Here is a 24,279-nt window from a genome sequence, read left to right on the forward strand (position 1 = left end):
AAAAAACCCACCCACATCCCTCTGTAAATTGCATTAATCCCTTCATGACAAATTGGATACTGTTGTCACTGACAACCTGGCTGTTCTCTGCGTATTCTCCATGCTTTCCAGCCAGCAGTCTCAGGTAAATGGGCAGTTTCAGAAAGCAGTGTCTGGTCAGCTGGTGCATAGTCTAGGGTCAGGTGTGATTTTCAGGATCCCACTGTTCCAACCCCTGCACATCACAGACATTACCCCTGCTTCTTCCAGCATCTGGGTAGCAGCTGGGGCATGTTGGATTGGATTGGCACAGTTGCCCAACACAACTCCCTGCCAGCTATAGCTGTGATGTTGTCTTTTCCAGTCTATGGCCACCACCGGTGTGTTTTCCTCCTCTGTTTGGTATGGTAGTGATCCTGTAACTGTCTCTGGGAGGGTTTCACTGCCCTTTCCTATAGTGTAGCTGTCAAGAGTCCAAACAAGGATATGACCTCTTATTTCGGAAGGTCTTTCTTCTCCATGGGAAACCTGACTCCTCTGCTCAAGTCTTCTGCACCAGTGGACAAGGGAAGAGCCACTGATGCCACCTATCTGGACTTCAGTAAGGCCTTTGACACAGTCTGCCACCACATCTTTTTCTCCAAATGGGGAAGATACAGATTTAACATGCAGATTGTTCAGTGGATGAGGAACTGGTTGCAAGATTGTACCGGAGAGTGGTGGTCATTGAGTGGCTCAATAATTGGGTGGGGATAGGGGATGAGTGGTGACCCTCAGGGGTCAGTCCTGGAACAGACTCTTTAGCAGGGTCTGTTGTGATAAGACAAGGAGAAATGGTTTCAAACTACAAGAGGGAAGATTTAGATTGGATGTAAGGAGGAAGTTTTTTACACTAAGGGTGGTGAGGCCCTGGCACAGGTTGCCCAGAGAGGCGGTGTGTGCCTCATCCCTACAGACGTTCGAGGTCAGGCTGGACCAGGCTCTGAGCACCTGATGGAGATGTAGATGTCCCTGTTGGTTGCAGAGAAGTTGGACTAGATGACCTTTAAGGGTCCCTTCCAACTCAAATGATTCTATAATTCTATGATTGCAGTTCTTTACCTACCCCATCACTCTCCATTCTCCCAGCCTTTCTCTTTTCCTCCTCTGCATTCCCTCTCTGGGTGACCTTATTTACACATTTTGCATATGTAATGTCCTGCTGATGACTCAGAATGATCACTTTGCTCCCTGCCTGTCCTGTGCTGTCCAAATTAATTCAGTCTGTCTTTCTGACAGCACTTTGTGGATACCCACCTACGGGCATTAGCTCAACACAGTCAATGCGGTGCTTTTAATCTTCTCCTGCTTGCTCTTCTCTCCTACCTTCCTTGATGTTTCTGAGCTTTCCTATCATCTTCCCAACACCTGGCTCCTCTCTGACTTAGCCTCCCTCTAAGCATCAGGGCCCTGCCAAAAACTAGCCAGTCCTTCCTGCAGAATATTTCCAAGATCCAGCTCTTCCTCCCCGTCTACCTGAAATCCTCTGCAGTGCCCAGGTTTTCTGAGCACTCAGATGACTGCCAAGCCTCTCCGTTCCCCTTTAAGAACTCAAGCATGCTACATTGCTACCAGCAGCAACATACTTGATGTCTACTGCTGTTATCCAGGATTTGCCTTCATGACTGTCAGTGCTCCTTAGCTCCTGTATGGCTTTTTGTTGCATTTAAATGTGTCCTTGGGATGTACGTACACTGCTGAGCATGGGACTCTCCCTCGGCAGCATTCTTTCAGCATGCTTAGCAAGATGAGACCATGGCTTGTGTTTGCTCCTGTGATAGAGCCTATAATGAGGGTGCAAAGGCATATTACTTGGAAACCTAAATTATTAAGACTTGTCATTTGAGTTTCTTGGAACAGTGAACGTGACGCTGGTTTTAATGCTTGCAGATATTGTTTGTATGCTTCCATTTCCCAGGCACGTTGTACTTGTGTTGCCTCTGTCAAATGCAGCAACTTTGGTTCTCCTCCCACAGATTTTCTGGGCATGTAAATGACCTAAGATAGATACACTGTCATTTTCTCATGCTGTGATTTTACTTACACCCCCTCTGTGGTACATGACAATAAAATTACCCTTCTCGTTCCTTTCCCACAGACAATCTTCCAGGCTTGCCAGTCAGCATCACGTGCACAGTTCTCCTTCAACTGCATTTGAGACCAGGGGGGTGATTTGGGACAGTCTGTTGTGCTGTATTTCACTCTTAGGAGAAGAATTGTGTGCTGTTTCCTCTGGTTCTTGTGTGTCTCTTTGATCACAATTTGACTCCTCAGGCTTTTGGAATTAGTTACCTTGTAGGATTTGCCTGTCATCTTAGTGATGTTGTTTTCTGACAAGCTCCTCACTTTACAGGCTCTGAACTTGTGATTAACAGCTAGTTCAAATGGACTGTGTCTATGCTGTTGTCACAGATTTCCTCTTTTTCACCTATATTTAACTGTTACTTGGGTATAAAATGCTTCTCAGCTTCTCTGTCACTGTCCTCTGTCACCTGACCTTTCATGTTTTCACTTTAATATAAGAAAGATTTCAATATTGGATCCACTTCTCTCTCATTTTTGTCCCCACTGACCCTTCTGCACGACATACAAGCAGACCTGCACCAGCAATAATTCAGCAGAGAGCCTGCAAGTGCCTGCTGCACTCACCAGCGCTTGTTAACAAGGCTCCTGCCTTGAAAACACAAACAACGGAGCTGTGATATGCCAGCAAGGTCTATGTCAAATAAAGCCCTTATGCTTTCTCATATTCCTCCCCCAATGACTTTATATATAAGTGTTCACTCTCGGGGCTGAGTTTGAGCCAGTCAAGCCAGGATTAGAACTGCTCCCAGGCAATAAGCATTTTAATCAAATGTCTTCCCTTTTACTGCTTATTATGCAGCATGTACTGACACCAGAGGAAATGGGAGCCAGGTATCAGAGTGGACTGCCAGCTGCAAGCCAGCTGGCATGTTCTCCTTCCCAGCACAGACACTAATGGTGGGATGCTCCTGGGTGATGTCAGTGGAGTGTTGAACTGCCTGAGGAGACCTCATCTGTAAGAAAACCATGCATCGTGCAAAGAGATGTGGTTAACGAGTGGTTGTGGGTGGCAGTTACTGAGCATTTCAGTATGTTTCATGGATATGTCAGTTCAGCCTCAAGGAGGGCTTTTAGAAAAGAGACAAGCAAGGTGCAGTAATGGTGATTGGTGATTTTCAACTCTTGGGCTGTGAAGGACTTCTGTAGAGAGATTTTTTTATTCTGTTGGCTCAACTGCACTGTGCAGGGCACTGCAATCTACATCAGGGAGCTTTTCAGAGGCCTGAAGACTGAGCATCTGAGCAGACTTCAGAGAGAGGGAGGGGAGAGCAGCTATGGACTGCAGAGGATGGTAAGCTGTGGGAAAAGAAACCTCCTGATCACATGTCACAGCTCTCCTTGCACTGCCTGCAGCAGAGAAGTGACCCTTTAGGTTTCTTTTCTGGAAGAATGACCCAGCATGAATGCTGGAGCTTGGTGTTCCACATGCTTCCCACGTGTCTTGCCCTCCAGAAGAGACAGAGAAGCACTAATGGAGCAGCACATCGATGCCAAGCTTGCTCTCAAAGCAGTAGCCAAAGGAGATCATTGTCAGCAGCTCTCAGACTGAGCCCTCATGGTCATGTCGGGGTGTAAAAGGAGTGATGACCTCTGTTTTGACTTTGGAAGCAGAATGTTCAACTGGAAACTTTAAGGAGCAAACTCACAGAGCTTTGCAAGGAGTTGCTGCACTCTCTTCATCCCAGGTCTGGCAGATGGATCAAAGCTAGCTCTGCGTCAGATACCCACTGTGTACTGAAGAAAGGAAAGTCAACCTCATCTTGTTCTTAATGTTCTGCCTCCACATTCACAAAGGAAACCACTTCCATTTTCTGTAACAATTTCAGTATTTCAGTATCAGTAGTGAATGACCTCCTGGTCAGATATTTCAAGAGCTGTGATGACCAGCTGTGAGAGGGGACCTTGCCTTTTCCTTATATCTTCCAGGCTTGCATAAGCTGCCTAACTCATTACTGGCACGTACAGCAGCACTGATGTTACCTGGGGATTAGCAAGGCAAAACTTTCCTAGCTCCTTCTCCTGCCTGAATTCTGGGCAGATGGGGCTCACAAGTGCCTATTTATACAGGCAGAAAATGTCATTATTCTGTCCAATTATAATCCCAAACTTTAAAAATTAATTGAGGTAGGTATTAAATTAAACAGGTTTTGCTTGAGTAAATATTTTCCATTGTGGAGCCTAATCTATTCACTTAATAATCTAAAGCAATGTTATTAATTTTTTTTTTTTTGGTTTGCAGAAAAAAAAGTCTGTTCCATTAGGAACTGTCGCTGGCTTAAGAGGATTTTACTCCCTTTTTATGGTTTGACTCAAAGAAAATTTATTCCTGCAATAGGTTTAATGATTCTTAGCCAATGTTGTCTTCCCAGCTGCAATTGGGCTGTAATAAAAAAAGAAAAAAGGACTTTTGTTAGACATGCACATTCTTGGCTGCCAATAATGATTAATATTTCCCCCTACAAGATCATCTTATTACTCGGGTTTGACTTAGAAGCTGCTGTTCCCTCTGGAGCTTGCTAAGGGTTTTCTCCCAGAGCGGCTTTGATGCAGCACAGGTGAGACCTGCAAAGCTTTGTAGTCCATCTTTGCCCCTCGATTGCTGACCTGTGGCACTATGTTTTCTAGGGTTCTCTGCACAGGAATGCTATTTTGGGATGACAGGGAATTATTTGCAAGAGGAATTTCTGAAGAATTCCATGTGGGGAGAGGCCCTCAGAGGTTCCAGTGGGGAGGACTGTCTAGACTGCTTGGAGAGCAGAAGAGGGGATGTAGGGCTGACTCCGACTCCTCTCCAGTCTTGGGCAAGTCACAGAGGGCTCTGACACCCACTCAAATAAAGAGCAAGTAGTGGTAGCAAGCTAAGACACTGCAGTTAGAAGCCCTTTGCTGCAGGGCTCCATCCCTGCAGTGCTCAGAAGGAAGGACTGCATCCCAGCCACCCTCACGTGGTGTCTGCTTTAATTCTGTGTTTGTCCCCTCTAGATGCACGGGCAGTGATGGGTATATCCAAGCTCAGAGGTGTAGGAGCAGGCTGGAAGAATAGGGCTGGGCTAGGTGGATATTTTTTGAAGTGTTACAGCAGATAATTTTGAGGCATCGCCAAACATATGGGGCTGGAGCTTCACGCTGAGAAAGTTTGTGTTCTAATTCATGGCTATTTTGGCAGTGCTGTAATGGTTCATAGTAATAAAAACCCTGGGAACAGGAAAGGATGAGATGCTTAGCCGACTTCAGAGAGACCTTTGCCGTTAGCAGGACACACATGCTTTCAGATGAGCTTGTCACATCAGTCCTAAATGAATTTGTGATTCATGGACTTGCTAGGCTCTCTCTGCCTTTGTCAGGCAGATCTTTTGGACAATATGATGACACCAGAGATTTTCATAAAGGAATCTCTTCCCACTTCCTGTTCTCTGAAAGGCAGCTAATTTCAGGACAGAACCTGGCAGCTGATTATAGGAAAATAAGTGATCATCAGTACCAGCAATTAAAATTGAAGTGGAAAATGAATGAGACGCTTGGACTAGCATCTGGAGTTCCTTTAGAAAGCAATTGCAATCTGATACAAGTTGTAACAGCATTGTTAAGCTTGCTAGTGTTGGTTGATGGATATCCCTGCCCTGCAATTTTTGTTTAGATAACAGAAAGAGCTGTGTCTCAGAAAACCAAGGAAATAAGGAAAGTCTGCTGAGTCTTTGTACCAAGGAAATAGGAGGTCCTGCTTGGATTTGGTCATTGAATATGTAACACACTTCTAGGAAACTTTTCCATATGTAACTTGCTCTGAGAAACTTCTGCATATGTAACATACCTACTGGAAAACTTCTGCTTATGTAAAACGAGTCATATATATATACTGAAGTTCTTTAGTGAAAGCACGATAGGACAATTATCCCCATGCGTCCAGCACTGATATTAAAGAATGTCTGCTTTCTAAGCTCCAGCTTGAGTCTTAGGGAGTTTCCTGATCAACTCTCTTACGGTATCAAAACAATCATGAGTGGTCAGAGCTGTTGTTTTACATCCCTCAGAGCCTTGCTGCATAGCAAAGAAAAGATTTCTTTTCAACAATGGCTGTCAGCACAAAGAGCTGCAGAAATGGTGCTAATGCAGCCTTGCACTAAGCCAAGACAAAGACAAACTACTTTCAGCATCATTTCAGAATCCAAGGTTAAACGTCGGTCCAAACGGGTTTTATGAGCAGCCCTTGCTTAACAAACCTGTGTGGGTGCAGAGGGGGAGCATAAGTGCCTTTTGGAAAGGAGAATTGCTTCACTTTCCAATTTCTAGAGGCTCACGATAAATCATAGCCTGAACACTCAAAAACAGAAACCCGATGGCTTTTCTGCTCATCTTGTAGTGAAATGATGGGTGCTGAGGTGAGGAAGCATCGCTGTGAGAGACACTGAGTCACCAGGAAGGAAGCAGGAAGGCACTAGCTTGAATTTCAAACAGTGTCTGCTGACTTCCAAAGTGGGTGAACCAAGGCTCAGGGAGCGCTGGCAGAACCCTACAGTCTAATGCTGCTTTGAAAGGACCTGAATCTGAAGGTCTTCTCACTGCAACTGAATCGTGTGTGGGTCAAGCAAAACTATTTGCAAGACTCCAGTCAGATTCAGCTTGGCAGGAGGATTTGTCACACAGAGGGGTCACACCTGGACCTGGCAGGACCAAGAGGTGCATCCTGGTGACACAGTTGAGAGTAGGTGTAGATGACCATTGTTTAGAATCATAGAATCTTTTGAGTTGGAAGGAACCCTTCCAATTAACGGTTGGTTTGATCATCTAATCCAACTCCCTTGCAATGAGCAGGGGCATCTGCAGATAGATCAGATTTATTCACTGCTTTTGTCACCAAGTGATTCCCATGCCCCTCTTCAGTTGGTCTTCAGCACCAACTGTATAAGTATGCCCTCTTTTCTTTCTTTTCCAGCATAAGTTGGATATCAGGAAAAACTTCTTTACAGAAAGGGTTGGTAAGCACTGAAATAGGCTCCCCAGGGAGGTAGTTGAGTCACCATCCCTGGATGTGTTTAAAAACCTTTTGGATGTGGTGCTCAGGGACGTGACTTAGTGGAGGGTTGTTAGAGGTAGGGTAGTATGGTTAGGTTGTGGTTGGACTCGATGATCTTTAACGTCTTTTCCAACCTGAGCAATTCTATGATTCTATGACTCAATCACTGCACCTGTATTCCTTTCCCATTCCTGGATTAGTGTAACCATATCATATGTGAAGAATATGTTTTCATGTTCCTACTGTTCCAGCACATCACCCATTCTCACATATACCCGTCTGATGCTATTTCTGGGCTCAGCAATTATCACCTTCGTTGAGAGATGCCCGTATTTTCTCACGTTGTTTTCAGCTGTTCAGGTAACTTAACAAACCTTTCCCTCTGTGGGATCTGTGGGTGCAAGGCATATTGTGAGAGGCTCTGGGAAAGGATATGTTTTTCTTTTAATCCATCTCTTTCTTCCACCGAAGCCTTTCTTGTCATGGAGTCAGCCCTTGGACTGACTTGGGCCCACTGGGGGGATGTGATGGCTGTGATCATGGGTGCTTCAGCTGAGCTCCGCAGACTGCGCTGATGCATTGCTGTGCACAGACGTTTGAAAGAGGTTTGTGTGGACAGGAAGCGGGGCAGATTAGAGGCACACTGAAGCTTTTATTTTATGCCAGGACTTCAAAATGTTCTCGCTGGTATTTCTGAGGTCCCATTTTTAGCCACTTTCTACATGTGTATAACAGAACAGGACATCAGTCATACTGCTCTTGTGAGCCACATACCAAGTTTTCAGGGGGTGAGAGTCACAGGACACTTCACGTGTACCACAGAGCCGACGGGCTCCTGAGGATGTGCAGGACAGGCTCCTTCAGATCTGCTTCCTACAGCAGCTGGGAAGCCGCTCACCCAGCACCTCCTGACCAGCTCTGCTACCCCACACATTGCTCTGGAGCCTGAGATGGCTTTTCCTGGTGCCTGTGTCTCTTTCAGCCGTCTCAGCCATACCATTTAGAGCCCTACCAGCCCCTCCAGAGTTAGTCGAGTGTGTGTGCACAGAGGTAGTCAGAGATCCTGGCAGGCTGGGAGAGTGGGTGGTGCTGGGATTTTGTTCCCTCTTCCATCCCCCCATACGTTTGCACCCTTTCTAGACATGCACCAGTTCCACTCCCACAGGAGCACTGGGAAGAACATGCTCCAGCTGCTGTTCCTCCATGGTTTCTGCCCAGCAATGTAAACAGTTTACAGGGGACTTTGTAAACAGCAGATTTGTTTAGGAGATTGTCTGCATTCCCTCCTCAGTGTTCCCTTATTCTGCAGCATAGAGCAAACATTGTTTGCTCTGCCGGTTGTAGGTCTGCGTCTCGGATCATCAGAGGGAAAGATGCTGGTGACCAAGAGGAAGGAGCAGTGTATGCTCCTGCAGTCTGTGTGAGCCTGCTGGGTTAGGGGGATCCCTCCAGGGTCCTGTGTAATGTTGCTGTATCCAACAGAGGAAAGTTGGCATGGGTTGAGGCTGCTGCTGAGCCCTTTTCAGGACATGATTGCATGAGAGAACAGAGTTTATCTGAGTGGAGAGCTTGCTTATGTTGTGCCCAGGGCACTGGAAGATTGATGAGAAATCCTCAAAGACAGGATTTTCATTTTCTATTTGAGAGTCTCAAAAAGTCGCTGGCTCCCTGGGGAAGCTGGTTGTCCACCCAGGAAGTAAGGATTTTAAATCTACTTGGCCTTCATCCCGTGGGAGTAACATCTGAAGATGTCTGTTCTCCCTTCATAGCTGTCCACATGGGGATTCTGCCTATGCCCATTAGTAGAGCAGCCTCTCTCTGCTACCCCTTGACCTTTGTCAAGAAGCAGAGAATGGAGAGAGCAGTTCTACCTGAGTTTCTGCTTCTGCCACAGGAGCTTTGTCAGATCTGAGCTATACTTACTCCCATGTAACCATTAAACCTCATATACTCGCTCTGAACACGAACAGTTGCAGAGGTGGATGGGGGAAGCTCAAGATAGAGGCTGACATGCCAAGAAAATAATGTAGCAAACAGAAATGTTTAGAAGCAATCAGGGGCAGCTGGGTGAACGAGGGACAACCCTCAAGCACCCAAATGTCTGAAGGGTGTCTTCCTTTTGCTAGCAAAACACTACTTCTGCAGTGTGGCTGGGGGAGGTAGGTGCCCAAACAGGTGAGCATGTGAGGGCCTGACTTTCAAGAAGCATGGAGGGATAGTCAACAGACAAGGAGGGAACGTAGTTTGAATGTTACAGTGTGCCTGTTGTCTGTTGTTGTTTGATTTTCTGCTGTCATACTTAGGCCTGAGCAGCCTCCTCTGTTAGCGTGACCATGTGAGGGGCTGTTTGACCCACTGTGGCAACGTCCACATGTTGATCGTTATTGAGAAGGCCAGGCAGTTCTTCCAGATGAATGTGCTGCTTCTTCCTTCAGAAGCATGATGTATAGCACAGACACAGCTTGGCCAAAGAACAATCATGAGGGATGACTTTTGGATGTCCCTGGATTTTTTAGATACCACGTTAAAGCCCTGTTTTCCTTTGGAGGATGTTGGATAGTTGAGCTCTATCCAGCAGAATCTTGGCTTTCTGGTGAGCTTCAACTGTAAATATTTGACAAAAAATGCCTCATCTTAGCCTTAACAAAATTTAATCTTTCTGTACATAATGAAATCTGGCTTAAGTCACAAGTGAAAGTGAGAGTGATAGTTTCAGGTGTTTCCCTGGGGTGTTTGCCCACATCAGCACAGAAACCGGCGTGTAGCTCATCATGGGTGGCAGCCTGCTCATCAGGAAGGGACTGAAGGGGCAACTGCTTGGCTGAGCTTAGTGTACTCATGAATGGGAAAGCAGGAGGGCTTCAGGTCACGATGGATGAAGTGAGACGGAAGGTAGAAGGCACAGGGCTGTCAGGAGAGTAGCCAATTCTCACCTTTTTCTGTTTCCTCACAGTTTCTGTAGTTTGCCTGTAGCTTGGCACCAGTTTTCTATAAACCTCAAAGCTCAAGCAGATTGTCATCCCTGCCATAGGTAAAACCTCCCTCTGTTCAGCTTGCTTGTCTGCTTCATTGAGAGCATTCATTCTTGAGTGGACAATGCGACATTACAGGAAGGGTTCTGTTCAGATCTTTTTTCCCTCGAGCCCTCACCTCGGTCATGCAGAAGGGTAAAAATAGGAGGCAGGAAGCTCTGCCTTCCTCCCACCCCATCTGCCCAACATGTTTCTGGAGAGCTCTGCTGCAACCTGGGTTAGGGACACTGAACTCCCAGAGGCAGAACTGAGTCTGAGGAGTAGGAGAGGAGTGCAGACTACTGAGGAAAGGTTAAGCAGATGTGTGGAAAGAGACAAGCAGTGCCAAAGCAGAAGAAAGAAGAGGGAGAACAAAATGTACGTGGGGGCTGTGAGGCATTTGGCTGTGATGAGAATGCTCCTGCAGTCCCAAAGGACCACCCAGGAATTGTACACAAAGGAGCTGAGAGGAGGCAGAGAGGTGCAGTGCTGCCAGGTAGAGCCAAGCGTGCAACGTGATCCTCATAAAAACAAATTTCTTACATGAGAAATCTGAGGGGGTTGGGGTTTCTTGGGGCCTGGTGGTGCAGGAGGTGAGTGGAGAAAACAGGTCAGGAACGAGGAGCAGAGCAGCTGCTGGGGCACCAGGTCAGGACCAGGGCACTGGCAGAAAGTCTCTGCATTTCTGCACAGAGAATACGTTTAAAGCACTGACGTTTCCAGATGATCACTGAACTGACAGCTGCCTCCTGCAGCCATCAATGGCCTTGAAATCCTACCTTCCCTTACAATAAGCAGGTGCCTCACTTAGATGTCTTGAGTGAAAACATCTGGAAACCCCCAGACTTCACCCCAAATTCACCCTGCTCAAGACACCAAGCAGACAAGTTTGTTCCTCCTATATGCAGCCCCTCTGCCAAAGGCAGTGAGTGCGGGCCGTGCTCCTTTGTTCTGGCCTGGGCTGAACTGTGTGTGGGAATCCATCCGGTCCAGTCACACCCAGTGCTTGTTAGAGGCCTTGGATTTGGCACAGGGACCAAATCCTGCTGTGCCTTGTGCCTCTGGTGGAGGAGGCAGGTGGAAATGATTGGCAAAACCCTTAGGGATCCACATGTCTTCCATCCCAATTTCAGTGCTGCAGTGGTAGGAGATCCCCAACTCTCAAACTACAGAGAGGACAGAGTAAGACCAAATAAAACTAAGGACAGTGCCAAAAAGCATTGCCTTTGTGTCAGAGCAGTGCTCCCAGTTGTAAACTACTGCTGCCAGGTGACAGAGCCACCTTGGGCCCAGCAATGCTTTCTGCCTTCTAACTCTACCAATCCTTTTGTCACAGGGCCACCAGTGAGGTGGTGTGTCTTGTGACCAAAACAGTGCCTGTACAGCTGAGCCCTGCATCGCTTCCAGGTCTTTTGACTTCAGCATGACGAGTGATTCTGAAGGTAGGGTTGAGATGGCAAGTGCTATCGAATTAATAGGGAAGATGATTGCTAATAAACCGGGCGTGATAATACTTGGCAGGATGGGAAGGGCTGATGAATGTTTGCTGAGCCACTTGAAACTCTGAGAGTGCCTGGAGTGCTGTTAGGTGTGCAAAGTGATTTCAGGGAGGGACACGTGCCTTCATCTCTCCCTCACAGCCTGCAAGCTGGTGTTGGGGGGGGCTCTGGCAAGCTGAAACAATTCCCATTTAGGTTTGACCTTTTGCTGGATATTAAAGCCTAGCTGTGGCTCAGTGAGATGAACGCTGCAGCAAATGCAATTCCTCAAGATGAAATATCTCTCCACTGGGTAATTCCAGCCTCATTTTGAGGGTTGTTGTATTATTTTTTTTCTTTCCCACTGAATCATTTATTCCCAGTGTCAGGAAGGTGCAGAATGACTTTCCCCACTGGCTTTCAGAGCTTCATTGATTCAACTCCCACTCCTGCAAATGTGCTGGACCAGCAGCCTTTGGTCTCTCTGATTTTCCCAGAGGGGGGATGGGGAAGGCAAGAGTCTCAGGGCTGGGGGAGCCCTTCAGTGAACGCATTCACAGCCTAGGTGAGATGCTATCATATATTAAGCTCCGCAGTCCAGAACTTGTGTTTTTATTTGCAGAGTTTTGGCCTTAAGTGCCCGCTCCGCAGTCTGCATGGGAAGGGGAAATAGAGCACATTAAAATCACTGGTGAAAGCAGGTTTTGTTCTGGAAGGACCAGGACCCACAAGACCTGAGGTATCTTGAGCACCTTCAGATACTGCCAAAGGTCACAGAAGGCAGCACAGATTGTTGTCTGTCTGCAGTGTTCAGAAAGAAAAGGGGTAGAATGCGTTACAGCACTTTCCCGAGATCAAGAAGGTAATGGCAGATCAGTGGTAGAGAGAGGAGTGGTGAGTAGGGTCATCTACAGCAGGTTGTATGCAGCACCTATGGGAATGCCTGAGATTGTACAGAACACCACAGACCTGTGGCCTTTCCTGCTCTCTGGTTCACTGTTGCAGTGTCACTCCTTTGCTCATGCTGGTGATGAATCCAGTCCTTTCCCTTCAGCAAAAGAAAGCAATCTACTCCCACAAATGTGTAGTGAGCAAATTCAATCACTTGTGTGTCTACCAGACAGAAGTGAGTGAATCCAGGCCTCTGCCTGTCATCATCAATCTATCTGCAGCCCTATATCTGAGTTCACACTTCACGCTCTCCGCTGCAGCTCCCTTCTCTGATTGAGATGGGAAGAGAAGAAGCAGTGCAGCGACACCTGGAGAAAACAGGGCCCAGGGTCCCCTAAAAACCTGGGAACCCAACCCAAAATGTACCAATCATGTACTTGTGTCCCAGCAACATTGTTCTGAACACTCAGCTTTGGCGTTACCTAAATTGTGCAGACACCTGTGTTCTTGCTGGTGTTCTCCAGGTCCCTGAGGTAGGGTGCATAACCCCAGTAGTGCAGCAGGATCTCTCCCTTGGCTTTGCAGTTGTGGAGGTAGGTGAAATATCAGCTACTTCTGACTTGCACAGGGTTTTGCTTTGCACTGTGATGTGCTTTTTCCATCTCCTGAGGCTGTTTCACACCAGCCCCTTTGGAGAGGACAATCTCTTTACCTGTGAACATTTCTGCTGTGGGAGCAAAGCTGAGTCACTGCTTCTTTGCCTTCGGATACAGTGAGGAAGCCAAGTGGGCCAAGTGGGTGTGAAGCACTGCTTGCCCCCTCTCCAGGAGAGGAGCAAAGAGAGCAGGACAGCTGTAATGTTGGCCCAGCGCTTAGCGCAGGGCTAGCCTTGTTCTACAAAGCTAGTAGCCAGGCACTTGCTACTGAATTCCAAGCTTTGATTGACAGAGTTTCAAGCTGTCTGACCGTACCCATTCATTACAGGTTGCAAGATTCCCCTGCCAAGTAGTTGCAAATGTTTCCATTTGTTCTCTGTTTGGTCCAGTTTCTCATGTTTATTATCCTAAACGTGCCCAGGACATGACTCTGACGTCCCTTTCCAGCTCTCATTCCAATTCCATTTGGATGAACTTTCGTTTCATCCTATGAAGAAGTAACAAGCACTGTTCAAAAGGACAGAAGAATTAAGATGGGTCTTTGCACTCTTCCTTCCATGGGATCATGTGTGATGCTCTCATGTCTGTTGGGCTCAGGCAAACCTAAAAACACCAAGCAGTGCAAAAGGGTGCTGGTGTTGACTGCAGGGGGCTGGAGGCTGCAAAAGAGCAAGGATGCTCAGTGCTGGCAGATATTTGAGTCACTGTTTATTACAGTGCTACACAGAAACAAAGAAAAAGATCAATATTTATTAGCCGCAGAAAGCATAATTTTGCATGAAAAGCATCGATCAGCATGTCAGCCAAGACAACGTCATTACATCTTCTTTATGATTTGGTCAACATCCCTACATGAGTAAGGACTTTGTTCCCCTAGACAGATAGAGCTGGAGGCATGGTTCTGTGTTAGAGCAGACCCTGCAGGGCTTGTGATACACTGAGTATTGTATTTTAAAATCTTGTCTGGGCGGAATAAACTTGAGTGCAGCCTCCCTTAAAGTTTTCCAAGTCAGATCCTACATTTTTAGCCTTTATAAAAGGCTAAAATGAAATGAAATAAGCTGCTTGCCAGCTGGGGTCAGGGTGAAATCTCCCTCCAGAGGGTAATACTGCACAGTTATGGGCATTATGGGATGTTGATGCCATCCTTTAAGTCAAACCAGCATATGTAGGGAGGATGCCTGCCAGTCCCAGGAGTTACTGCGGTTTTATAGCAAGATCCCCTTATTCATCTACAAAAGCAGTTCAGACCCTACCATTTCCAGAGCTGTTTTGGCCCCAGCAGAGATACAGGAGCACCAGGACGGGCATGTAAGCAGCAGGCTCTATGATTTGCAGAAAACCAGGCTCAGGGCTGCTGGGCCAGGGTTCCCAGCAGGACTACTGGTTCCTTTAGGGCAAGCCACAAGTCAACCACATGCTCTGCAATTGCAGAATTTGGCTTCCACTCAAACACGAAAATAATTGGCTCAACAAGATGGGGGTGTAGTGGCTTCTCAGAAAATCCTGCTGTAGAAGTCATAATGGGAATTCTTTGAGACCGAACTTTGTGGTGCATATGAGCCAGGAAGGTGCACCCCTGGCTTGGTAAAAGGATCCTGACCAGTTCCCAGACTGGTTGTGAGACTTAATCTAGGTGTTTGTAGATTGAAGGTATTGTCAAATGAAGATGAGTGGCCCTGTCTGGCTATCTGAGTGATGGATGAGGTGCTGTTCCATGCAAACAGAAGGGATCTCCATGTGGATTCTGAAGTTTTTAAGACCATTCTTCCTGCTTCTACAGCCAGCCTGACCTGCTGGACAGCTGTTTTGCCAGAGGTGTGGTGCATGAGGACCCAGATCACCCATTCATGCTGGGTGGGAGCTCTCTGGGCTATGGGAGGAGGTCTCCATTGTAGCAGTACCAGAAGTCACAGTCCCATCCCTGCTCTCAGACAAGCAGAGCTTTCCTTGTGCTCCCGTGGTGCTCATCTGCCCTGGGGTGAGCATCTTAAGGCAGAAAGGTGACCCCACAAGAAGTAAAGACAGATTGTTTGCACCCTACAGCAGGCTGGCAGTGGGACTGGGCATGGTGGCACTCCAGGAGCTTTTGGAGTTTTTGGTCGCTCTCTTGCCTTGCAGATGTGATGCACAGAGTGGGCAGTTCTGCTGTGCGATGTCTCAGTGAGAGAACTCTTAATTTTGTTTTAGGACATAACAAATGTTTGGGCTGAACAGACTGACGGTCCTTCCAGCCCAGTACCATGTCTCTACCAGCAGCCAAGGCCGGATGCCTTAAAGGAAGGCATAAAAATCCCATAATGCCTGAAATTGTGCAGTACTACCCTATGGGGGAAGATTTTTCCCCTGACCCCAGCTGGCAAGCAGCTTATACCCTGAAGCAGGCGAATCAATAGCTGTTATAATTTTCACTTGAGCTACTGTCGCTGCGGATGATGTTCTTATTCCCATAAATGTCTGATCCTATTGTGAAACTCTCTAATGATGTTTGTTATACTGTTTTTTTGATATCCTGGTGAGGAGCTGATGTTCTCAGGTACAGTAGTCAGGGTATGTCATGGATGACCTGCTGCAGGCTGCTCTTGGGATCCAGAAGGGGAGCTTAGCCCCTTCCTCACCAGCCCAGCCAGCTCCTACTATTCTAAACTGCCTCTCCTTTGCTTTACAGTGACCAATTAGGGAAGGAGAACGACTGATGAGTTCGATATCTGTATGAATTTTTGGTTGAGGTACTGCCCTATAAGCAGAAGTATACCAAAAGTAGATTTGTTTCCCTCTGGAATATTTACAGTGTATTTCTTAGGGATTGTGAAGGCGATAGCAGACTAGTTGATCTTTGGCTACAGGTGTTTCATGGAAGCAGATTCTTGTCTGGCAGCGCCCTGTCACTCCTTGTCTCCTTGGATATCCCGGCCAAAGCTGTTAATGCCAGCCTCTGAGCGGGTTGGCATACAGCAGAGGGTCCAGAGGACCAGAGCTCACTGCAGTGTCTGGGAGAAGACCCTGATGTGACTAACTCTAAATGAGAACTTCTGGTGCACCAAGTAAAAGCTTTCATCCAGAGAGGACCCCCTCCCAGCCATCTTTAGGGTGAAATATCCAGCCCAGAGACTGCCTCTTCCACTCTGCCTCTTCCGCCCACTCCAAGCATGGGAGAAATTACAAGGAAGACTACCCACGAAGGAGTGGCAGAGGTGTGTTTGCCTGCTAGCGAAACAGCAGAGGGGAATGAAGGCAGGAGAGCAGGTCTCGTCATGTAGAAAGGGGAGGAGGTGACACAGCCCATGATAATTGGACCATTAAATCTAGCAAAGGCACCGGCACTTACACAATGTGGCTCAGGGAAACAAACGTTCTGTAGTAACAATAACTCTTCAATAGCAAGCAATAATAAGCAGCTGCAGTCATTTTTTTTTTTTTCTGCTGACCTAGTGCTTAATTCTGTTGTTCAGACTCTGGGTCAAATTGTTCTAAACCGCCCCATAAAGGCCAGATAGGTTTGCAGAGATGTGCAGGCGGGTCTGAGAGGAAATTTTGGCTCTGAGATAGTTTGCAAATGCCTCTCAAATGTCTGCTTGTGTTTTCTATGCTTCCTCTCTTCCAGCTTCAGAAATCTCTGCATGGGAGAGAACCACCCAAGTCCCCTTGGTCAGATCCCCTCTGTTCAGTGAGTCACCAATTACAAAGGATGCCAGAGCTGCCTGAGACAGTCACAAAATTGGCTTAAAAACCTTAGAGATTACAAATCTGGCTTTAACTCTTCTTGTTTGCTGTAGGTCTGGGGAGTAGGGTTTTCATCTCAGAGCCACTTTCTCAGACTTTTCAGTTGTGAGAGCTGAAATGCCAGTTTTGTAGTAACAAAAGTGGAATTTAGCATGCGGAGCTGGGGACTGGAGAACAACACCCTGTTTCTGAAAGCTTCACAGTAAGCCCAGACTGTCAGGGCTTCCAGAGCTGCTACTCATAATGGATAGTGTCCAGATGAAATTCCTGCTGGTGTCTGCATCTGAAGGTGTTATGCCCTGGTGAAAGGTGTGTGTAGGAGCAGAGAGGCCCCAAATGTTGCTGGAGCTGGCTCTGGTCAAGTATTTTCTGCTGATTCTTACCAGTCTTGTGGCATCCCCAAATGAGGCCCTGGAGATTGCAAAGCAGTCAGCTTTCATTTAAAGCCTGACCTTGGCATCAGGCTGCTAGCATGGCAAGGAAGAGAGATGAGTTAGCTGGCAGCCTGCCTGTATGTGGCAAGGGCTCTTTAAAAGCCTCAGAGGATGCATTAGTTTGATGTCAAAGGCTTTGTTTGTGGCGTTCCCTGGAACGGTTATCCTCCCTCTGTGTCTGTACACATATCTCCTCCCTGTCTGAGTCTCTGAAGCTCCCCCAGCCCATGGCCGAAGAACGCAGGGATAGCTCCAGTGAGACAGATGGAGATGGATCCTAGCCTCTGTGGGGACAGCTGCATCCCTGACAGTCCCCTCTGGTCACACACCTGTTAGGAACTATACTTAGCATGGGAAAACTTTCCAGAAAAAAGAAAGCAGGGGAGAAGTGGGGAGGTGGAAGGGCTGGGAATTTGGCCTCATTCTTCACAGCAAGTCCTCAAGCTCCAAAATGCCTTTCAGCGATAGCATCCAAAGATGACAATCAGGTGAAAAGCAGGCAGCGTATCAAGGCGTGCTGGCACTGTTCAGAGACAGCCTGAGTGCGTGATGGCTTCATAAGTCCTGGCTGAGTCGCCAGGAAACCTGGTGTGTTTGTCCTGCCGGGCCCAGCAGTCCAGATCACTTGGCATATGGGAATGGAGGGTGATACTGAGGGAAGCACGTGCTAGGAAGGCACAGGTGGAACCCGTGCTTTTGCAGCATGTGAGGCAGCACAGGCTCCATGTCCATCACATCACCCAGGATTGTTGCAGTACTTCCAGCAATGCAAGCAGTCCTTGGTTCTGGAACACGCAGCAAGCTGTCTGCCTGTGCTCCAGCTTGCCTGCAGCATTCACTGCCATCCATCCGCCTGCCCATCGTCCCACTGTGTATGCTCCTACCCCTACAGCTCACAGACTGTGTGGAATGAATAAATCCTCCACTCGTGGAATGAAATCCTCCTCTTGGTGCTGTGCAAGGTGAGGGAATGGGAGGCATTTCAGTTTTTCTTCTGTGTATAAATGAGGAGCCTGAAGCTAGTGCTCCTGCTCTGATGCTAACTGAATGTGCAATAAGCTTGCCTGCCAGTCCCCCTTCTTGCAGCAGCGGAGGCAGCAGATCCAGGTGGGTTTAGAGCCCATGTTTTCTTTTATCTTCCTCCCCCTTCCTGAGCAGTGAGTTGCATTTTCACCACACATGGCTCCCGTTGGCCTGATGCCATCTCTGCCACATCACTTGCAGAGTGCAGCAGTCGCTGATGAAGAGTGAAACCCTACCAGTGCTTCCTAGCTGCAGGAGGCTCGTGATGACTGAAAATCCAGCAGCTCTCAGTGCCTCCAGAGCTGTCCCCCAGCTCCCAGTGCTGCTGACAGGTGGCACTGCCTTCCTGGAAGGACTCACTGCGTGCCTGCCTGAATACCATGCAGGCAGTTAGCATTTCAGTATTTGTGGCCACCTGGGCTGTTGCTTGGCAGAGGAATTTGCTGTACTTAGATGAAAAATACAACAGGAACTTTCATCTGCTCTGTGGGTAAATTGAGCTCATGTTTTCAGTCTCTGCAGCTCTCTGCCCTGTTGTTGTGTCCTCTTAGCAAAAAGTTCACGAGAGAAAATGATTGCATTGTACTTAAGAGTCACAAAACACTATGGGAAAACACTAAACATTCTTCCTGGATGATATTCTTAGTGTTTTCCTACCCTCGGGGAAAGATCAAGAAAAGAAGAGGGAATACCACAGATCCTGAGGACAGCCATAGCATCTCCAGCTGATTGGATATATGGGTAGTGCTCCTGATGGGATAAATCTGACTGCCTCATCAGGCTTCTTGTGGCACCGGAAGGATTTGCATCAAGCTAAATAGCACAACAGCACTGCAGCAAGGCAGGGGAAAGCTAACATCCCCATTTCACCAGAGGAAAAGTGATCACCAGAGGAGAGGTGAAGTCCAGGAAGGCTGTGGTGCCTCTGTGGGGTTACTCAGGGTATCTACAGCATAGTTGAAAGGCAGGCCTGGGCATAACATCATCCTTTTTGTGTGCCATCAGAAATGGGATGAAGGCTCTCCTGGAACTAGAGGCACTAGTCAGCACAAACTGCTTCTGTCGATGTGCTTTATTGGACCACATCAAAGTAGAATCGATAAAGGAATTTTAAAAAAGAAAAAAAATGCCCCCCAAAATGGGCTCACTGAGCCAGACCAAGTCATAAACAGATTAGAATGCTGTGGAGGTCAGGTTTCAGCTGGTGTTCGTGAAAACAGGGGAGTTCTGGCATTGTTGGAGAGTGATTCATTTCACTGGAATATTTCAGGGAGGAGAACCACACAGGAGTTGGGAGCACAGACCTGCAAAGAGAGGGGTCCAGTTTCTGCCCCCAACTTTGCTGTGCAGATTTATGCTGATATCACGTCTATCAGGAAAAGTTATCTGTTTCTGTTTAACTCAGATGAAAGCCCGTGTGTGGTTATTGCACTCTAAGTTTGCTAGAACTTGTTAATAATTTAGGATAATAAAGTCAGTCAAATTAATTCACCTCTAAAATTGAGCTTATTTGCATTGGCTTGTCTTTTTTGTAACAGATCTCTCTGCGGGCATATGTTTGTATAAGCTTTTTGTATGTGCTCGAGAGTGTTTGTGTGCATATGTAATTTCTTACAACCAGAAGGAGCTGAGCTGGATTTAAACATTGCACAAGAAAAATAGTTTCTCCCTGCCTGTAAATATATTCGGGGAAGGTCCACCCCAAAGTGAAGCCAAATAGAGGGGAAATAAATCCATGGGAAAAATGGGGTTTGTAATGGAAATGCTCTCTTGTCTTAAATTATAGCCAGGAATATGTGAAGCTGAAACACATGCCGAAGCATCCAGACAGTGCCTCAAGCTGGCCACACGTTCCCAGAAATAAAGAAAAACACCAGAGCCTACCTGCAGAATGACCTTTCTCCTAACTGACTTGCAGCTCCGAAGCTTTTGTGCTGGAAGAGATAGGGTAAGATACATGAAGTGACAGATTGCTGCTGACAGTGAAAGGCTCTTTCAGCTACATTTCTCTGCAGCCACAGTGATATATCCAGGGGCTTGTTAGAGAAAAACAGCACCAGCCAATAACCAGTTGGTCTAAGCCCTAGAGATAGACCGTATGTCCCACACTCTGTTTCCTAATCAACGAGTGTAGAGTGAATTCAGCTGCAGTATTGCTTCTCTCTCATGTGTTATATAGGAGGGGAACGCACCCGTGTATTTATCTGTGGCAGTGCCTCTATCTATAAATAACAATGTTTGTGCGTGCGTGTGAGTGCATATTTATGTGTGTATGTATTTACTGTGGGCGAGGCTGGCTGTAGAGCGGCCCAGAAAATGGAAATCTTTTTGTGCAAATCATGCTTTTGGAGGAAAGGAGAGCCAGGAGACCAGGGATGATTAATTGGCCCTGAACTGCGAAGAATTTTTTTTTTTTTTTTAAAGGCAAAACAATTTCAGGGAAAGGGTCTCCAAAAAAGTCCAGTTTTGGGAGGTAGCTCAATTCAATTTCTGGTTTCTGGCTGCTTGCCTGGAGGGCCTCTTGTCACTTCTACTTTCTTCCAACAAGGCAGAAGGTGGAATTGACAGCAGCCTTCCTGCCAGGCTGTTAGAGAAGCAGTGAAGCCAGATGCTTTGCCTCCCTGCTCCCTCCCCTTTGTGCAGCCCAAGAGCTGGAGAGTGAAGTTGCTTAAGTTTTCCATCTTCGTTCTCCAGTGTTCCTGGTCTTACCCAGCAGAGGTGCTGTGGAATGCAAAAATCAGTGTCTGCACAAAGGGGCTCTCAGCTGTCGAGGGATGGGAGTGTGCATGTTGCATGGTATCGTCATGCTTTTGTCTACAAAAGTAAAGTCATACTTTTGTACAGTGTTTATGCAGAGAGGCACGTTGATGGAGATGAGCTGACACACAATCCCCTCCCCTAGTGCACAACCAGGGCAAATAATTGTGATATGTAATATGTCACGTAATGTTTTCAGAGCTTCCATTCCACTAGTTCTAAACCCGAACTCAACCTGCACTATTTGTGTAGATGCATAAAGGTTACATTGTAGGTGGTACCTGAAATATGATTTCTTCTACAAGGGCAATACCTTCGGCCCTTCTCCTTTCATCTTTTTACGGGGTTATTGCCTTTAGATGGTAAGAAATTTTAAAAGATTCCTGTTGCTGTTGAATTACCAATTCTATATGCATCATTTAACTAGATAATTTGCTGACTCAAAAATTTCTGTGTAATCAAATTGGTTGGCTGTTTTAACATTCACAAACGCTGGTTAAAATGATGTGGAGAATGGGCTTCTCTATTTAGATTCAGCGCAGTCGCAAGGTAAGGTTGTCTAATATTGTTTCTTGAGGTCTGACCTGCACCAAGTTAGGGGTTGTGCATTTCCCAGCACACAACCCACAGAGCTTTTGTTTTCCCTTGTCTCTAGAACCCATTGACTTTGCTGAGGGCATCCAGACATCTCAAAAGCAGTGAGATCATAGGGCTTTATTAAAATACACACAGCCCTCTTCTCCTCGCTACCCAGAATTTGCATCGCCATCTATCCAGTGAGTGTTTGTGTTGTTCTTCCTCCTGCCACTGCTCTCTTGGTCCCTCTGCCACCTACCCTGGGAAGGAGAGTTGTGATGGAGGCAGGCTTTCCTCCTTGTTTGGCATGCACTGGTGCTTGTGCCAAATCAGGCAGGAATGAACATCAGCCTAGGGCAAACCATGAACATTTGTAGCCTGCAGCAAGGCAAAAAAGAATTGCCCAGAACAGCCTTTGGAAATATTTTAATTACCCTCGGTGAACTGGCAATCAACTAACTTGAGGGAAAGATCACAAGTGGAGACAAAATCTGAGGGGAATTTTATGCTTGGAGTCAAATTTCAGCAACATTTTTGAAGTGTTTCTAATTGGTATCGTTTACAGCCATCACCAAACATCCCCAAATCATAACAGTTCTGATGTATGTGGAAAAAAAAAGATCTCAGTTGTGCAGGTCTAGTGCAGCGTTGTGAGGTGGATGAATGTGGGGCTTATAAAAGAGTCTGGATATCAGCCCAACCACCGAGGTCTTTCTGAACAGCTAGATAGTCAGGAGACCTTTTTAATGGACTGTGAATCAAAAAATAAATTTTATTTTTTGTATCTCCATACTTGCCAGTGAAAGAAGAGCTTGCATCTGCTTGATGTCTTTTGGATCAAGTCATCTGCCAGCCAAAGCAGTCTCTTCTTGCCTGCTTCCAAGAGGCATGAGTTTAAACAACTGGTCTCAGAGTGGGGTATATCTACAGTCTTAGCTGTGAAGAAAGGCGATTATTCCTCCCTAGTAATTCAGTTTCACATAAGGAAATTATCACACACACAGAGGCGTGCACCTTCCTCTGTTCTGTCAACACACACTGCTAGAAAGATTTATTTCAGTAATAAGGTCCTTGCAGTGAAACTTAACAGAAATGAGGGGGCAAGTTTATTAATTATATATTTTCCAGTTAATGAAACATGATATTTAAAAGAAATAATTGCAGACATCTCCCTTGATGGCACAATTCATTTTCACTAATAAATGGTTTGTGTTTCCTTTTGTTGAACTGATCAGTTACAGAGACAAATCCTGCCTTGTGCTAGGCTCCTCTTATCTTTTTTATTTGCAGGAGATGAAATGCTCTCCTGTTCAGTGCATGCAGAAGAGACTGGAGCTGAGTTGCTATCTTTGTAACAGTAGAACTACAGCGAGATCTGAATTCTTTGTTTGTGTTTCGTCGCCTGCTTTGAGGCAAGCAGTGGTGATGAGATCAGACATCAGCCATAGGGTGAGTACAGATACCACCCACACCAGCTCCACCAGCAGACTGCAGTCTGTATCTGGTTCCTCCGATCCTGTCTGTCCCTTGCAGCCCTGCTGCAGGCCCTAATAGATGCAGAAGCCCTGTTATACAGGACTCAGGTATGTCTTCCCTCAGGCTGCTTCTAAGCAGCCACTTCCATTTATGCTGGAATGTTATGTGGGAGCTCTTAGAACACTTCAGCTCAGCGAGCATTCAAGCCATTTTCGAAACCTGGTGATGGATATACATTATCTGTTCTCGTAGTAACTTGACAGGTTATCTCTTACAAAGGATGTCCAGGTGAGTTCTTAAATGCGCTGACATTTGTGGAGCAGGGACGTTGGTTGGGACTTTTTTGCAGTATCATTGATATTTTTATATGCTCCTAACACCTTTCAAGCAAGTTGGCAGATTCTACCTCATGTAGGTGTCCACCTCTCATTTTCTTTCTGCTACCTGAGGTATACTACAGTCTGTGACACACAGCTGAGTGATTTTTATTCCTTCCACTTGAGGGAAGTATCTTACAACATTTTATGCTAGTCCACTGCAGTTGACTCATGCCACCTATTCTTGAAATGCAGCCAACAAGGTGAGAGAATGTTTAAAAAATTAACAGTGTGCAGATAAAACTGAGACAGAAAGTAGAAAGAGAAGTGGGATAAAACACTATAAGCAGATGAACTTGGTGTGCCTACTAAACACAGAGCCATCCTGGGTGACCATGTGCTGTTCCTTCTTTCATTTTTTACTGTACAAGTAAAGTAAACTTTACTGTTGGTGAGGTTGGTAGGTTCTCCCCATGGTATTCACCACAAAATAAACTATATCAGGTGAAGTCATTAGCTCTAATAGCTATGCACACCTCAAGACAACAGTCCTTCATCACTATGATGTTGATGGGAACTCTTCTAGGAGGTGCTTATCTGGAGGTGTGCCACAGGGATTAGGGTTAGGTCCTTCGGTGTCTTCATCAGTGAGCTGGAAGAGGGAGTAAGCAGCATGTTAATGACATCTGTGACTGAAACAAATGGACAATGCAAAGGGCACTGGTGCCAGCCCAGCAGAAATGGGTAGGGCTGGGTTGGATCTGCCATAGACAACAGCAAAAGGAAAACTAGAGAGAATGTGGGCCCCTTACTAAGTGAG

At 46.5% G+C, this 24,279-nt stretch overlaps 1 long non-coding RNA gene across 2 annotated transcripts in view; it reads left to right on the forward strand.

Annotated features, from left to right (window-relative positions):
- The window catches only part of LOC109369572, a 97,458-nt gene that overhangs the window by 19,307 nt on the left and 53,872 nt on the right, over window positions 1-24,279 (forward strand). For both annotated transcript variants that reach the window (XR_004161012.1, XR_004161011.1), the window contains exons 3-4: window positions 20,120-20,281; window positions 22,957-23,115. This is a non-coding gene — a long non-coding RNA (uncharacterized LOC109369572). The remainder of the gene's footprint in view (window positions 1-20,119; window positions 20,282-22,956; window positions 23,116-24,279) is intronic.

This window comes from Meleagris gallopavo, chromosome 12 (genome assembly GCF_000146605.3).
Source record: "Meleagris gallopavo isolate NT-WF06-2002-E0010 breed Aviagen turkey brand Nicholas breeding stock chromosome 12, Turkey_5.1, whole genome shotgun sequence".
Classification (NCBI taxonomy): domain Eukaryota; kingdom Metazoa; phylum Chordata; class Aves; order Galliformes; family Phasianidae; genus Meleagris; species Meleagris gallopavo.